At 50.5% G+C, this 15,035-nt stretch overlaps 1 protein-coding gene across 1 annotated transcript in view; it reads right to left on the bottom strand.

Annotated features, from left to right (window-relative positions):
* The window catches only part of LOC119969069 (interleukin-6 receptor subunit beta-like), a 291,637-nt gene that overhangs the window by 253,146 nt on the left and 23,456 nt on the right, over positions 1 to 15,035 (bottom strand). The window lies entirely within an intron of this gene.

Raw genomic sequence — 15,035 nt, 5'->3', positions numbered from 1 at the left:
TCAGGGGAACGGGTATTGAGTCCTGCAAGAACCCCACTGGAACAGTCTTCCAGTCACAAAATCTTCCATCAACGGTGACTCTTTGTTTCCGAGCCACTGAGCTATTTTGTATTCCAACTTGCTACAATCCCTGGACCCAATGGGTTTTTTATTTTTCAACCAGTCTGCCATGTGAGATCTTGTCAAAAGTTGAGCCAAAATTCATGTAGACCACATCAACTGCCTCCTTCTTACCTCCTTAAATTTCAATCAAGTTATCAGACACATTTTTCCCTTAACAAATCCATCCTGACCTGTCCTTGATTAATCTGCAATTTTCGAAGGGACAGTTTATCCTGTCTCTCGTATTGATTCCAATAATTTGCCCACTAGTGAGGTCAGGCCTCTCTGACCTGTAATTATTTGCTCACCTCCATCACACCTTTTTAATCTAATTGCCACAATCTCCCTTGGCTGTTTCACCCCTTCGTACCTATGTTGCTGTCATTATTTTAAATTCAATATTCTAGTTATCAAGTCGAAGTCAAAAGTGCAGAAAAGGCCATTTGGCCCATCGAGTCTGCACTGACAATAACTATCCCTCATCTCGCACTAATCCCATATCTCGCAGTAATCCCATTTACCAGCACTAGTCCCATATCCTTGAATGTGATGGTGTTTCAAATGCTCGTTCAAGTGCTTTTTAAAGTTGTGAGATTTCCAGCCTCCACTACATTCCCAGCCAGATGATTCCTGAGTCAGGCGCGACAAGGCCAGTAGATTATGTCCAACCTCTCACCTCATTTCAGTAATTGATTCCTTAATTAATAGTGCAACACCGCTGCCCATTTTACAACCTCCTCTGTCTCGCCTAAAGATCCTGTATCGCGGAATGTTAGTGATGCACCATCATGAGACGAAAATGGTGAAACTATTGAGGCTTTATTGCACAAGATGTTTAGCCTCCTGCAGCTGGAACCAGAATGGGAGCAGCGCAGGAGAGCATACACTTTTATATGGCGCCTGCTGGGAGGAGCCAGCTGGCCGGAATTTACCGTGTACCTGTACAGTAAGAAGTCTTACACACCAAGTTAAAGTCCAACAGGTTGTTTCAAACACTTAGCTTTCGGAGCACTGCTCCTTCCTCAGGTGAAGGAGCAGTGCTCCAAAAGCTAGTGTTTGAAAGAAACCTGTTGGACTTTAACCTGGTGTTGTAAGACTTCTTACTGTACTCGCCCCAGTCCAACGCCGGCATCTCCACATCAGTGTTCCCTGTAGTACAGTGGCAGTACCATTATACGCATTGTGTGTTACCAGTTATGTTTACCACATTCACCCCCTGTTTAAAAAAGTCCAGCAGGGTGAAGAACACATTACAGATTGAGTCTGTCGGTGGCTGTGACCCTCCGCCGCGATCGCCTCAGTTCTGGTTGTGGTGTGGGCGCCCGAGTGGGTACCTGCGACTCCGGGAGTGTGTTGTCCTCTCCTTCTTCACCCAGTAGTGGATCCGGTGAGGGGACGGAAGCTACTGGGGTGGGGGTGGGGCTGCGGTGGGATGGTGAGCGGCACAGGGGTGGGGGAAGCAACCGGCAGGGGAGGGACAGTGCCAGGTCGGGGGTGGTGGTGGTTGTGGGTCGGGACCCAGCGGGTACCAGGTCCCAGAGGGAGACTGTTGTCCTGTCGCCCATCATGATGTGCTACGGAGGCGTATTGTGGATTTGCATGGAGGTGGTGCCTCACTTGACAAGGGGGTCTGATTTATGGCTCTCTCACATGCTTCCGGAGGAGGACGGGCCCAGGACCATCTGCCAGGTTGGGAGAGAGACCCCGGAGGTGGACCTCCGAGGGAAGGCAAACACACGTTCGTGAGGGGACTCATTATTAGCAGTGCACGGGAGCGACATGATGGAGTGGAGAGCATCGGAGAGGACCTCCTGCCAGCAGGAGACCAGGAGATTCCTTGACCAAAGGGCCAGCAGGACGGCCTTCCAGACTGTCCCGTTCTCCCTCTCTACCTGTCCATTTCCCCGGGTGTTGTCGCTGGTCGTCCTGCTCGAGGCAATGCCCTTGCTGAGCAGGAACTGACACAGCTCATCACTCATGAAGGAGGATCCCCAATCGCTATGGATATAAGTGGGGAAACCGAACAAGGTGAAGATGCTGTGTAGGGCCTTGATGACCATGGCAGACGTCATGTCGGGGCATGGATGGCGAATGGGAAATGGGAGTACTTATCATTACATTGAGAAATTACACATTGCGGTTAGTGGAGGGGAGGGGCCCATTGAAGTCCATGCTGAGGCGCTCTGTCTCGCCGGTAGAAGTGCGGCTTGCACTCCGCGCAGACCTGGCAGTCTCTGGTCACAGTCCCGACCTCCTCGATGGAGGAGGGCAGATTACAGGCCTTGATAAAATGGAGAACCGGGTGACCCCAGGTGGCAGAGGTCATTTTGGAGAGCCCGGAGTCGGTCCACTTGTCCGCTGGCACATCTGGGGGCTCATTGAGTTTCCCCGGTGATACAAGATCTCGTAGGTATAGGTGGAGAGCTCAATCCTCCACCTCAAGATCTTGTCGTTCTTGATCTTGCCCCACTGTGTATTGCTAAACATGAAGGCAACCGACCGTTGGTCAATGAGGAGAGCGAGTCTCCTGCCGGCCAGGTAATGCCACCAATGTCGCACAGCTTCCACATGGCTTGGGCCTCCTTATCGACAGAGTAGTGCCAAACTTTGGTAGGCACTCCCCCGAAATTCGAGGCAGCAGAAGAAGAAGAGACCATGGGTTTGCCCACCTGGTTGAAGGTGCCGGCCAGAGTCACATCCAATGCATCACTCTCCACCTGAAAGGGGAGTGACTCGTCGACCGTGTGCATCGTGGCCTTGGCGATATCTGCCTTAGAACATAGAACATAGACACTACAGCGCAGTACGGGCCCTTCGGCCCTCGATGTTGCCGCGACCTGTGAAACCATCTGAAGCCTATCTGACCTACACTATTCCATTTTCATCCATATGTCTATCCAGTGACCACTTAAATGCCCTTAAAGTTGGCGAGTCTACTACTGTTGAGGGCAGGGCGTTCCACACCCCTACTACTCTCTGAGTAAAGAAACGTGCCTCTGATATCTGTCCTATATCTATCACCCCTCAATTTAAAGCTATGTCCCCTAGTGTTGGTCATCACCATCTGAGGAAAAAGACTCTCACTGTCCACCCTATCTACACCTCTGACTATCTTATATGTCTCTATTAAGTCACCTCTCAGCCTTCCCCTCTCTAACGAAAAACAACCTCAATTCCCTGAGCCTTTCCTCGTAAGACCTTCCCTCCATACCAGGAAACATCCTAGTAAATCTCCTCTGAACCCTTTCCAAAGCTTCCACATCCTTCCTATAATGTGGTGACCAGAACTGCACGCAGTACTCCAGGTGCGGCCGCACCAGAGTTATGTACAGCTGCAGCATGACCTTGTGGTTCCGAAACTCAATCCCCCTGCTGATAAAGGCTAGCACACCATATGCCTTCTTAACAGCCCTATTAACCTGGGTGGCAACTTTCAGGGATTTATGTACCTGGATGCCGAGATCTCTCTGTTCATCTACACTACCAAGAATCTTGCCATTAGCCCAGTACTCTGCATTCCTGTTACTCCTTCCAAAGTGAACCACCTCACACTTTTCCGCATTAAACTCCATCTGCCACCTCTCAGCCCAGCTCTGCAGCTTATCTATGTCCCTCTGTATCCTATAACATCCTTCAGCACTATCCACAACTCCACCGACCTTCGTGTCATCTGCAAATTTATCTAAACCTTGATGTGGTTGAAGGCCCAGCGGGCCTCAGCTGTCTGGGGAAAAACTGTGGACTTGATGTGTGGGCGGGCCTTATCCGCATAATTAGGGACCCACTGGGCATAATATGAGAAAACCCCAGGCATCGTTTCAGGGCCTTGGGGCAATGGGGGAGTGGGAGTTCCATGAGGGGGCACATGCGGTTGTAGCCGGGCCCTAGGACTCCATTTTCAACAACTTAGTCAAAGATGGCTAAGCGGTTAGTGCGGAAAATACATTTCTCCTTATTGTATGTGAGGTTAAGGAGTTTGGCAGTATGGAGGAATTTATGGAGGTTTGCGTCATGGTCCTGCTGATCATGGCTGCAGATGGTGACATTATCTAGGTACGGGAACCTGGCCCGCAGCCCGTACTGTTCAACCATTCGGTCTTTCTCTCGCTGGAAGACCGAGACCACATTGGTGACGCCGAAGGGAACTCTAAGGAAGTGATAGAGGCAGCCATCTGCTTCGAAGGCAGTGTATCGGTGGTCCTCCGGGTGGATGGGGAGCTGGTGGTAGGCGGACTTCAAGTCAACTGTGAAGAAGACTTGATACTGCGTAATCTGATTGACCATGTCAGATATGCGTGGAGGGGGTACGAGTCGACCTGTGTGTACCAGTTGATGGTCTGACTGTAGTCGATAACAAAGAACAAAGAAAATTACAGCACAGGAACAGGCCCTTCGGCCCTCCCAGCCTGCGCCGATCCAGATCCTTTATCTAAACCTGTCTCCTATTTTCCAAGGTCGACTTCCCTCTGTTCCTGCCCGTTCATATACCTGTCTAGATGCCTCTTAAATGATGCTATCGTGCCCGCCTCTACCACCTACGCTGGTAAAGCGTTCCAGGCACCCACCACCCTCTGCGTAAAAAAACTTTCCATGCACATCTCCTTAAACTTTCCCCCTCTCACCTTGAAATCATGACCCCTTGTAACTGACACCCCCACTCTTGGGAAAAGCTTGTTGCTATCCACCCTGTCCATACCTCTCATTATTTGTAGACCTCAATCAGGTCCCCCTCAACCTCCGTCTTTCCAACGAAACAATCCTAATCTACTCAACCTTTCTCATAGCTAGCACCCTCCATACCAGGCAACATCCTGGTGAACCTCCTCTGCACCCTCTCTAAAGCATCCACATCCTTCTGGTAATGTGGCGACCAGAACTGCACGCAGTATTCCAAATTGGCCGAACCAAAGTCCTATACAACTGTAACATGACCTGCCAACTCTTGTACTCAATACCCCGTCCGATGAAGGCAAGCATGCTGTATGCCTTCTTGACCACTCTATCAACCCTCCGTTGCCACCTTCAGGGTACAATGGACCTGAAATCCCAGATCTCTCTGTACATCAATTTTCCCCAAGACCCTTCCATTGACCATATAGTCCGCTCTTGAATTTGATCTTCCAAAATGCATCACCTTGCATTTGCCTGGATTGAACTCCATCTGCAATTTCTCTGCCCAACTCTCCAATCTATCTATATTTTGTTGTATTCTCCGACAGTCCTCCTCGCTATCTGCAACTCCACCAATCTTAGTATCATCTGCAAACTTGCTAATCAGACCACCTATACCTTCCTCCAGGTCATTTATGTAGATCACAAACAACAGTGGTCCGAGCACGGATCCCTGTGGAACACCACTAGTCACCCTTCTCCATTTTGAGACACTCCCTTCCACCACTACTCTCTGTCTCCTGTTGCCCAGCCAGTTCTTTATCCATCTAGCTAGTACACCCTGAACCCCATACGACTTCACTTTTCCATCAACCTGCCATTGGAACCTTATCAACGCCTTACTGAAGTCCATGTATATGACATCTACAACCCTTCCTTCATCAATTAACTTTTGTCACTTCCTCAAAGAATTCTATTAGGTTTGTAAGACATGACCTTCCCTGCACAAAACCATGCTGCCTATCACGATAAGTCTATTTTCTTCCAGATGTGAATATATTCCTATCCCTCAGTATCTTCTCCAACAGTTTGCTTACCACTGACGTCAAGCTCACAAGTCTATAATTCCTGGATTATCCCTGCTACCCTTCTTAAACAAAGGGACAACAGTAGCAATTCTCCAGTCCTCAGGGATCACCCCGTGCTCAAGGATGCTGCAAAGATATCTGTTAAGACCCCAGCTATTTCGACCCTCGCTTGCCTCATCAACTGGGATAGATCCCATCCGGTCCTGGGGAACTTGTCCGCCTTAATGTCTTTTAGAATACCCAGAACTTCCCCCCTTCCGTATGACAACTTGACATAGAGTATTTAACATCCATCTCTAGCCTCAACATCCGTCTTGTCCCTCTCCTTTGTGAATACCGATGCAAAGTACTCATTAAGAATCTCACCCATTCCTCTGAGTCCACGCATAAATTCCCTCTTTTGTCTTTGAGTTGGTCAATCCTTTCTCTAGTTACCCTCTTGCTAAATACGAATAAAAGGCTTTGGGATTTTTCTTAACCCTGTTAGCCAAAGATATTTCATGACCCCTTTCAGCCCTCTTTAATGCGCGTTTGAGATTCGTCCTACTTTCCCGATATTCTTCCAAAGCTTCATCAGTTTTGAGTCGCCTCGATCCTATGTATGCTTCCTTTTTCATCTTAGCTCGTCTCACAATTTCACCCGTCATCCATGGTTCCCTAATCTTGCCATTTCTATCTTTCATTTTCACAGGAACATGTCTGTCCTGCACTCTAATCAACCTTTCCTTAAAAGACTCCCACATTTCAAATGTGGATTTACCCTTAAACAGCTGCTCTCAATCCACATTCCCCAGCTCCTGCCGAATTTTGTTATACTCTGCCTTTCCCCAATTTAGTACTCTTCCTTTCAGACTACTCTTGTCCTTGTCCATGAGTATTCTAAAACTTACGGAATTGTGATCGCTTTTCCCAAAGTAACCACCGACTGAAACATCAACCACCTGGCCGGGATCATTCCCCAATACCAGGTCCAGTATGGCCCCTTCCCGAGTTGGACTATTTACATACTGCTCCTAAAAACTCTCCTGGATGCTCCTTACAAACTCTGCTCCATCTACGCCTCCAACACTACCATCCTGTGTTTCTCCCCAGTCTTAACTACCACCACTTGAGCTCTCCAGGGACTGTTACTGGCCTCAATGACCCCCCTCCCGCAGAAGCCGTTGGACTTCCCACCTGATAAAGGTCCTGTCCTGTGCACTGTACCATCTGCTTCTCATGGTGACGGGCTTACAGTCTGGGGTGAGGTTTGCAAAAAGTGAAGGTGGATCGACCTTAAGAGTCATGAGGCCACAGTCGGTGAGGGTCCACCGAATTTCAGAGTAATGCTCTGGAGGTGGCACTGAAAATCGAGACCTAGTAACAGGGCAGTGCAGAGGTGGGGGTGGATGGTAGAGCCTGAAGTTGCTGTACTCCATGCCCTGAACGGAGAGGGTCGCAACTCAGTACCTCCGGATTTGCACGGAATGGGATCCGGTGGCCAGGGAGATTTTCTGGGTGACGGGGAGGACCGGGAGGGAGCAGCAGGGTGGATGAAACTATGTGCTCCCAGAGTCAAAGAGGCAGGTCGTCTCATGCCGGTTGATCTTTACAGTCGTCGTAGCAGTCACGAGGTTGCGGGGCCAAGATTGATTGAGGTTGATGGAGGTGAGTTGCGGAAGATGTTGAGGGGTCCCGGGCTGATCAGCGGTGGAGGAGGTATCGGCAGGCCGTGAATGGGCAGGCGAGCAGGGTTCCTGCGGCGCAGTCCAAAATGGCGGTGCCCACGGGCCGCATGTGGCGGAGAAGATGGCAGCATCCCTGGATCGCATGTGGGGGGTGTAGCGATGCTGGGCCTAGAAACGGCAGTGACCGATCAGGCCTGGCAAACGGAGACAAAGTGGCCCTTCTTTCCACACCCATTGCAGGTTGCGCTCCGCAGCAGGCAGCGCTGCCCTGGATGTTTGCTCTGGCCACAAAAATAACATTTGGGCCCTCCGGAGTTGGCTAGCTGCCGCGCGGCTCAGGCTTGTGGTATACCCGAGTCGGCAGATGGTCGGGCCCACGATGCCCTCGAGGGTGCCGCACAGTCGGAGGTGTAGGCCTCCAGATTGCGGGATGCCACTTCTAGGGAGTCAGCAAGCTGCACAGTCTCTGCAAGGTCGAGCCTTCAAATAGCCGCTGGCGAACGTAATTAGACTTAACGCCTGTGACATAAGTGTCTCTGATTTGTAGTTCGGTGTGTTGGACTGCCGACACTGCCTGGCAATTACAATTCTTACCAAGTAGCCGTAGAGCCCGCAAGAAATCGTCCTGAGACTCCCCCGGGAGTTGCCGTCTCATGGCCAGGAGGTGCCTGCGAACACCTGATTCACAGTCTTGATGTCCTTTTAGTAGCGCCATTGCTTCTGTGTAGGTCCCGGATGAGGGGAAAAACTTGTGGGGTCACCTGTGAGTAGAGGATCTGGAGCTTCTGCGGGTTGAGAGGGCTTCTGTGGCTGCTCTGAGGTATCCTTCCAAGCAGGCTAGCCAGTGCTCGAAGGTGGATGTGGCATCGGCTGTGTAAAGGTTCAGCTCCAGGCGATCAGGCTGTTTAGCGCAGGGCTAAATCGCTGGCTTTGAAAGCAGACCTAGGCAGGCCAGCAGCATGGTTCGATTCCCGTAACAGCCTCCCCGAACAGGCACCGGAATGTGGCGACTAGGGGCTTTTCACAGTAACTTCATTTGAAGCCTACTTGAGACAATAAGCAATTTTCATTTTTTTTCATTTCATTAAGACGTTCATCTGTAAAAATCTTGTGCAATAAACTGATAGACCATCAATGACCAGGAGACGAAAATGGTGAAACTATTGAGGCTTTTTTGCACAAGATGTTGAGCCTCCTACAGCTGGAACCAGAATGGGAGCAGCGCAGGAGAGCAGACACTTTTATACACCGCCTGCTGGGAGGAGCCAGCAGGCTGGGATTTACCGTGTTACCTGTGGTACAGTGGCAGTAACTGTAATACGCGTAGTGTGTTACCACAGTTAGGTTGCCAGTCGTGCCCTTCCCTTAACCACGTCTCTGTGATGGCAACAATGTCACAATTCCATGTGTCAATCTAAACCCTTAACTCATCAATCTTACCTGTTACACTCCGAGCATTATCCAGCTTTGCCTTACTCTCTTGACATTCTGTGGTGAGACAGAGGTGTACACTGTTGGCCACATTAGAATGTGCATGATTGCCTTTTTAAGAAGGAGCAGCTGGGACTTCATCTCCCAGGTGCAGCAAGTAGCACTTAGTAAATGAGCTCAGATAGCCTGATGCTGAGGCACAGTTGCAATAAAGTGCCCCTGTCAGCTCTTTGGCGGAAAGCCCTTCAGGTCCAGCAGTTTTCCAGGATCCTGGTATGTGCTGTGTTAAAGTCTTTACATGTTTCATCTGCTTACAAATGTTTTTTTGAAGTCGTTTTGGTTGATTTCTGGTGTTTATAAGGGTTCCTTCATTCAATTTTTAATGAAAGAACCACCCCTACTGATCGCTCCACGTGTTCTATCATCCTCTCCTCCTGCTCACCCTCACTTTCACCACTGTGAGTACTCCTCATCCCATTCCCACTCCAACTCTGCTCATCATCCCCTCTTCCTTCTGCCTCTTCAGGGCTGCAGTAAAGCCAATGGGTGGTCTTCTCCATCAGCTGACGCCGGAATCGGGAAATGCGATTGGGCGGAGAATCAGTTCCGACTCTGAAATCGCAGCGGGCGCCGATTTCACGACAGATCGCAATTCTCTGTAGCCTCGACAGCGGCGTCAATGCAAACCAGAACGCGTGTACAATAATTAACCTCAGAATACCATTACCGGGCTTGACCTGGTATCCTCCCCGGCTCCGGGATTCTCCGCCTCCAATGGGCCGAATTCCCGATGCCGAGGTTCACTTCTGCTTTTAAATATCATGAAACGGGTGACGTGGCTGATGAGTGAGAGAGGAGGTAGGGCGCATAGAGGCGTGACTGTGGGCTGCTGGGCCGGACACAGGCCGGGATGGCTGGGGTAGGGGGGTGCCAGCAGGGTCGGGAGGACAGGGGAATGGCCGTGTAGCCGGAATTACTCCCCATGGCCTGGGGTCATGTTGAGGCACGGAACGCTATTCCCATTGCCTGCAAGGCAGCCATCTTGCTGTCCATCCCTCTTACCATCCACCTTGGCTCCTGGTTTTGCAGAGTGAAACCGGCCGCATGGGTGCCTCAGCACCCCATCCCCACATCCCAGTAACCACCCTCCACCCAATCCTCCACCATACCACCACCCCCCCACCTAAGGGCAACGCCCACAGTAGTCCTACGGGGACACCGGGAGGGTACCGTGGAGCATACCAGCAGAAAGGGCGGTGCCAGCTGATGATACCCCTGGCAGGAGGGACAGGTATCAGGGCCAGGGGCCCCCATGGTGGCAGGCACTGACGGGGCAATGATTTGGGGATGGGAGATACAGGGGGGGGACATGTGGGAGCAGGGTCAGCAGTCTCAACCGGTGTCACCATGTAGCCCATTGTACCTGGTTTGGCACGGGGTACACGCCATGCTAACATGTGAGCCTTTCACCCCTGCAGCCAATGGATATTGGAATTCAACCAGCAATGGTGGCCTCCCTGCTGGTCGCAGCAGCCCTGGTGATGCCGTGCAGTTGGATTTGGATTTTGTTTATTATCAAATGTTCATCCTGGAGTTCAGTTACTAGTGGTGTACCGCAAGGATCTGTTTTGGGGCCACTGCTGTTTGTCATTTTTATAAATGACCTGGAAGAGGGTGTAGAAGGATGGGTTAGTAAATTTGCAGATGACACGAAGGTCAGTGGAGTTGTGGATAGTGCTGAAGGATGTTATAGGATACAGAGGGACATAGATAAGCTGCAGAGCTGGGCTGAGAGGTGGCAGATGGAGTTTAATGCGGAAAAGTGTGAGGTGGTTCACTTTGGAAGGAGTAACAGGAATGCAGAGTACTGGGCTAATGGCAAGATTCTTGGTAGTGTAGATGAACAGAGAGATCTCGGCATCCAGGTACATAAATCCCTGAAAGTTGCCACCCAGGTTAATAGGGCTGTTAAGAAGGCATATGGTGTGCTAGCCTTTATAAGCAGGGGGATTGAGTTTCGGAACCACAAGGTCATGCTGCAGCTGTACATAACTCTGGTGCGGCCACACCTGGAGTACTGCGTGCAGTTCTGGTCACCACATTATAGGAAGGATGTGGAAGCTTTGGAAAGGGTTCAGAGGAGATTTACTAGGATGTTTCCTGGTATGGAGGGAAGGTCTTACGAGGAAAGGCTCAGGGAATTGAGGTTGTTTTCGTTAGAGAGGAGAAGGCTGAGAGGTGACTTAATAGAGACATATAAGATAGTCAGAGGGTTAGATAGGGTGGACAGTGAGAGTCTTTTTCCTCGGATGGTGATGACCAACACGAGGGGACATAGCTTTAAATTGAGGGGTGAGAGATATAGGACAGATGTCAGAGGCAGTTTCTTTACTCAGAGAGTAGTAGGGGTGTGGAACGCCCTGCCTGCAATAGTAGTAGACTCGCCAACTTTAAGGGCATTTAAGTGGTCACTGGATAGACATATGGATGAAAATGGAATAGTGTAGGTCAGATAGGCTTCAGATGGTTTCACAGGTCGGCGCAACATTGAGGGCCGAAGGGCCCGTACTGCGCTGTAGTGTTCTATGTTCTATGTTCTATGTTCTATCACATGCACCAAGTGAAATGTTTCTCTACAGCAGCTCAAATTGATCATTAAGTACATGAAAAGAAAAGAAAAAGAAAATACATAAAAGGGCAACACAAAGTCCACAATGTAAATACAAAGACACTGGCACTGGGTGAAGCATACAGGAGTGGAGTATCATTCAGGTCAGTCCATAAGAGGGTTGTTTAGGAGTCTGTTAACAGCAGGGAAGAAGCTGTTTTTGAGTGTTCGTGCGTGTACTCAAATCTTTGTATCTCCTGCCCGATGAAAGAAGTTGGAAGAAATGAAATGCAAATCGCTTATCATCACTAGTCGGCTTCAATGAAGTTACTGTGAAAAGCCCCTAGTCGCCACATTCCGGCACCTGTTCGGGGAGGCTGGTATCTGGGGGGCGGGGGGGGGGGGGGTCTTTGATTATGTTGCCCGCTTTCCCCAGGCAGCGGGAGGTGTAGATGGAGTCAATGGGTGGGAGGTGGGTTTGTATGATGGACTGGGCTGTGTTCACGACTCTCTGAAGCTTATTGCGGTCTTGGGCCGAGCAGTTGCTATACCAGGCTGTGATGCAGCCAGATTTCATAGAATTTACAGTGCAGAAGGAGGCCATTCGGCCCATCGAGTCTGCACCGGCTCTTGGAAAGAGCACCCTACTCAAGGTCAACACCTCCACCCTATCCCCATAACCCAGTAACCCCACCCAACACTAAGGGCAATTTTGGACACTAAGGGCAGTTTATCATGGCCAATCCACCTAACCTGCACATCTTTGGACTGTGGGAGGAAACCGGAGCACCCGGAGGAAACCCACGCACACACGGGGAGAACGTGCAGACTCCGCACAGACAGTGACCCAAGCATGGAATCGAACCTGGGACCCTGGAGCTGTGAAGCATTTGTGCTATCCACAAGGCTACCGTGCTGCTCAGTTGTACGAGCTGGAGCTGCTCGAGGTGGTGGAAGCTGCAGCAGCAGAGTGTGCAGCAGTGGAGCCTGTGCCAGGGGAACAGGAGACAGCCGCTCAGGATGGAGAGCCGCTCGCTCAATAGGCCGAAGAGGAGGAGGTGCATAGGCGGTGCTGCATGAGTCCTTGCGTGTATAGGCAGTGCCTGTCATTCGAGGACTTGCCAGACCAGGAATGTTGGCAAAAATTCTGGCTGAGCAGGGAGATAGTGTGATGTATCTGTCAGATCAGTACCTGGGACCATGGCAGAAAGCGGGAAGCCACCCACTCCTGATGGCCATCAAGGCGTTGGTTGCCCTCAACATTTATGCCACGGGGTGCTCCCAGATGCCGAGTGGGGACCTATCTGGGATTTCAAAAAGCTCGGTGCACAGGTGCATTGGCCCTGTATGCCCGGTCGGGACAATACATCCATTTCAATGTGGACCGAGTCCATCAGGATTCCTGGGCAGTGGGATTCACCACCATCGCCGACATGCCCCAGGTCCAAGGGCTGATTGACGGGATGCATGTTGCCCTACGAGCATCTGCAAATGACAGGCCACTCTCCACCAACCACTCAAATGTGCAGCTCATATGTAACCATCAGCTATGCATCATTCACCTCTGTGCCCAATACCCGGGAACTGTGCATGACGCCTTCATCCTGGCACACATGACCATTCCTGATATGTTCGAGAGGCCCCCCCAGTGTACGGGTGAGGATAGTGTGGGAGTGAGGATGTTATGGGGGTGAGGATGGTGTGGGGGGGGGGGGGGGGATTTTGTGGAGGGGGGGGAGATATGGCGCGGGGGGGGGGGGGAGATGTGGCACGGGGAACTGCAACTAAGCAGGGTTTCACTTCCTCGCCCGCAGCCAACCTCCAACCGGCGACAGCCCTTTCTTCTGGGCCGCTGACCATGTCTAGGGCAATGTGCTCAGCCATGGTCAGGGACCTCGGGTCCGAATATCCTCCTCCAGTTTTCTCCCGCTCCTGGCAGTTATGGGTGGCCTTCTCCTGGGGGGCTGGAAACAGAAATTCACAGTATTAGACAGTCCATTGAATAACCATGTGATTCTTGGCACTGCAAGTGCCGGGAAACACACGGTGAAATGCGCTCACTGTAGGACTTTGTTCACTTTTAGGCAGCATGGTAGCACAGTGGTTTGCACAGTTGCTTCGCAGCTCCATTGTCCCTGGTTCGTTTCCCGACTTGGGTCACTGTCTGCATTTTCTCCCCGTGTCTGCATGGGTTTCCTCCGGGTGCTCCGGTTTCCTCCCACAGTCCAAAGATGTGCAGGTTAGTTGGATTGGCCATGATAAATTGTCCTTAATGTCTAAAAAAGTTTAGGTGGGATTACTGAGTTATGGGGATGGGATAGACTTTGATGGGGCGTTCTTTCCAAGGGCCGGTGCAGACTCGATGGGCCAAAGGGCTTCTTCTGCACTGGAAAATCGATTAAATGCGCCCATTATGTGCAGGTGGATACTTCATTAAGTCACAATTGGAACCTTATTCTGAAGATGAACATTTTCCACAGGCAATCAGGGATCAACAAGGCTAGGGAAAAATTCCATTTCCACAACCAGTAAAGCTGACATGCAATTTGAGTCAAGAGAGTGACTTTGTCAATATAAATAGCTGTTTGTTGGCCAAAGCCAGGCCATGCACTAACTCAAGGCTGGCAAGATCAGAAGAAGAGTGATGAGATGTTATAACCTGCCTGCTTACTACTGGCTGGCTGGGGACTAATTTGGGGGGGCGGGGCGGGGCGGGGCGGGGAAGAGAGTTGGCCAGTTTGGAACCAGCTAAAGAGGAGTGAGCAGCAAGCGAGTTACTGCTGCTGTTGTGTTATTGTCAGTAAATTATATTTCTTTCAATCCTTCAACTGGTGTTGGATTTTTCATGGCCCTCACAAAATGAGGCAATGTTGAGATGCACTACATTGAATTTCCCTCCTCTGAGAACCAACAAAACCATTCCTTCTATAGCACTTAGGGCAAATGGAATCAAAGGATACGGGGAAAGCGAGATTAGGCTATGACCAGCCATGATCATAATAAATGGTGGAATAGGCTTGAAGGGCCAAATGGTCTCCTCCAGCTCCTATTTTTTATATGTTTCTATGTTTCATTTGCTCGCAGTTCTGAGTGCTTGGTTCACTACCAGGGCCAGGTCTCTCTAGATTCTCTTCAACTTCAACAGTTGTATAGAATCTTGGTAAGGCCGCACTTGGAATATTGTGTACAATTCTGGTAGCCACACTAATCAGAAGTATGTGGAGGCTTTGGAGAGGGTGCAGAGGAGGTTAACCAGGATGTTGCTTGGGCTGGAGGGTGTTAGTTATGTGGAGAGGCTGAATAGACTCAGACTGTTTTCATTAGAAAAGCGAAGGTTCAGGGGTGACCTAATGGAGGTCTACAAGATTATGAAGGGCAGGCATATTTCCCAGGGTGGAGGGGTCAGTCCTTAGGGGGCATAGGTTTAAGGTCCGTGGGGCAAGGTTTACAGGAGAGGGTGGTGAGTGCCTGGAACGCGTTACCAGGGGAGGTTGTGGAAGCAGATACATTAACGGCGTTCAAAAGGCA

The sequence above is a fragment of the Scyliorhinus canicula genome, chromosome 1 (assembly GCF_902713615.1).
Source record: "Scyliorhinus canicula chromosome 1, sScyCan1.1, whole genome shotgun sequence".
Lineage (NCBI taxonomy): Eukaryota > Metazoa > Chordata > Chondrichthyes > Carcharhiniformes > Scyliorhinidae > Scyliorhinus > Scyliorhinus canicula.
The sequence above is the reverse complement of the archived record's forward strand: the minus strand, read 5'-3'. Positions and strand labels throughout refer to the sequence as shown.